Genomic DNA, 2,916 nt, shown 5'->3' with positions numbered 1-2,916 from the left:
TTTTATGTTTTGTGTGTGTGCGTGTGTGTGTGTGTATTTCACAGAATTCGAGATGACTTTGTTACTTGCAACCAAAAGAGCTCTAACCGATTCTCAGGACTTCCATCTCCTTCCCATGTTTCATTCCAGGCCTCCTGAGGCCCCATTACTTTGGATTCAGTGAGATGTGGCAGTGCCTTTCAGGTAAATTCATACTCTGTTCTTTTAAGCTAGTTCAAATAGGTCTTTGCAAAGAGCTTTGACTAAAAGAACAAATGCCTGTACGTGTGTGGAAGTCAACATTGGACCCAGCTCCCTCAGACCTATTCAAGATGTTGCTTCATGTCTTTGTTTTTACTTGGCCTCTCTGCTCCTTGCCAAATCTTTAGATGCCACATGTGCATGGCTATAAGAATGCAGGAAATGATAGGGGGTTTCCCTGAAGGAAGCAAAGACTAGGACTTGGATAATCTGGGTTTCAGTCTTGGCTCCATGCCTTAGCTCCATACTTTGGACACATCCTAGACCCACTCCAACCTCAGTCTGCACATCTCTAAAATGAGAACGATAGCCCTCACTTTGCTGATCACCCAGGGCTGTTGGATGGTCAAAGGGTGTAAGAGATTCAACAGTCTAAAAAACTATTATTTGATAATGATTACAAAATGAATACTAGGTTAAGTAGAAAATTCTGAAAATGAAGAATGACATGAAAGTAGAAAAAAATTTTCACCTGTAATTCTGTTCCCACACCCAAATGCCACCAGGAAGATTTTGTTGCATGTCCTCAAATCATTTTTCTGTGTACTTTCTTTTTTTCTGACAAAATTGGGATCCTACTGTTTTGTATGAAGTAGGATCTCTATTAACTCAACAATTTGTGAATATTTTTCTACACTCTTCCACTTCATTTAAAACGGCTGCATAATATTTCATCCCAGAAATAAATCTTAATTTTCACAACCATACCCCCCCTTCATTGCAAGAGCGATGGCTCCTGTGGCAGTTTAATGGAGGGAGAGGACAAAGCTACTGAGATAAAGACTAGAAATCAAGGAAGACTTCATTCCGTTTGAACTGTGAGTGTATTTGTGAATGTAGTACCTATTCAAATGAATAGATAAATGAAAGTCTTCAGAGAGGAGTTGAAATCTGAACTGACTGTTGAAAACAAGTAGGATGTTTTCTTTAGAAGAGAAAAACATAGGAAAGGGGGAATTCCTAATAGAGGAAGTGAAGTAAAGGTGTAGAGGCAAGAAACAGAAGTGGATTATGGAACAGATTTATTATCTAGAAGAGGGACTAGTATTAGGAGCTGGCAAGTGCAAAGTCAGGATTTGAACCCAGGCCTGCCTGGTTCCTAAATGCTCACTAGTAACAACTCTCCCTTCAGCAGGGTTCTGGGGCCTCCTGGATTTGAGGCAGATTGCTTTCCACTCTGGGTCTGTAAAATGGAGGAAACTAACTAGATGACCTAAGGTTCAGCCCAGGCTTATTTCCTATGAATCCAAGTTCTGATGTGTCACAATATGTTTGTCGGCCCCTGGAACCTGGTGGGACAGATGAGCCTGCAAAGGGTGGAAGACAATGTACGGGTTTCTAGGAATTTCTAAGAAAGCTCTAAGTTTCTGGGAAACTATCAGACACTGGTTTTGAGCCCCAGACCCCATGTCAGAGCGCTTCTGTGGTGGAGGTACAGCCTGCAGGCTCAAAGCATTTGACCTTACTGCCTAAGGTCGTATATTACATCCCATTGGCAGAGAAAGACCCACCCGGGAATCATGGGAGCAATTTCCAGGCACATAAAAGGGCAAAGTGTGAGTCAGAGGACTCCTCTTAGAGGGGCCATTCCAGGGATGATAAACTGGGCCCAATAGCCTGTTCCATTTGGCCAGCGCAACGTTTATTGGAAAGTTTGGACTAGATACCAAACATTTAAAAATGAGAGACTTCCAGATTTCTAGATTCTTCTGAAAAATGAGAAGCCCTGACAGCACTGGGCCCACATTCCCACAATGGGCTGGACCCTTCACTGTGCTGTCTTCCTCAGCCCACACACCTCACCAAGTTCTGCTGGGCCCTGGAGACACTTGAGTTTGAGACTCGTGATCTAGGTCTACTCTCTTGTTTTTCAGGCGAGGAAGCTGACTCGTGAGAAAGGGACTTAACCAGGGTCACAAAGATTAGAGACTCCAGCTAGTTTCCAAGGTCCAACTCCCAGTCCTACGTTTCTCTTGGAGCACAAGCTATGGACCAGAAAACCAGGACTTCTCATGCCTGAATCGAAGTTTGAAAGCCTACTGTATGCCAGGGGCCTGGCACAGAATGGAATAGTAGTTTCCCCTGGGCTGGTGCCTCCAGAATTTCCTGTAACCTGCCACTCCACCTCTCTCCCTCCTCACCCCTCCCCGTCCTCACTTCACCCCTCCCTTCTTCTGTGCATCCTCACCCCAGCAAGCTTGGGAATCACCTGGCACCAGAATATGCTACAAGCTTATGCAAAAAGGTCCAGCTGCCAGAAAAGAAGTACTCTGGGGCTTTTCTTCTTTATCGCTCAGAATATGGCTGTGGCTTCCTCTAGGAAGCCTGCCCTGATCCCCTAGACTAGGTTCCATCATCTCTGACATATTCTAATTCTGATGCTTCTCTCATCACGGCATTAACAGTGAATTGCAAACAACAAAATAGCTACCATTTGCTTAAGGATTTACAATATGAGTAATAATATTCTCAATAATATCTGTGAGAACCCCTTAGGCCTAGAGAAGTAAAATGAATTTCCCCAAGTCTCATAGCTTGGAAGTGGAGGATCAGACTTCCTTGTCTTACACGAAGCTGATGCTCTTTCTATTTTCTGAACCTCTGTCGCTAGGCACGGATTTTCCGAATCAAGCGAGACCAGAAGTCCTGCAGATGTGGGTTTACTCCATCACCTTG

The sequence above is a fragment of the Pteropus alecto genome, unplaced genomic scaffold (genome assembly GCF_000325575.1).
Source record: "Pteropus alecto unplaced genomic scaffold, ASM32557v1 scaffold190, whole genome shotgun sequence".
Taxonomy (NCBI): Eukaryota; Metazoa; Chordata; class Mammalia; order Chiroptera; family Pteropodidae; genus Pteropus; species Pteropus alecto.
The sequence above is the reverse complement of the archived record's forward strand: the minus strand, read 5'-3'. Positions refer to the sequence as shown.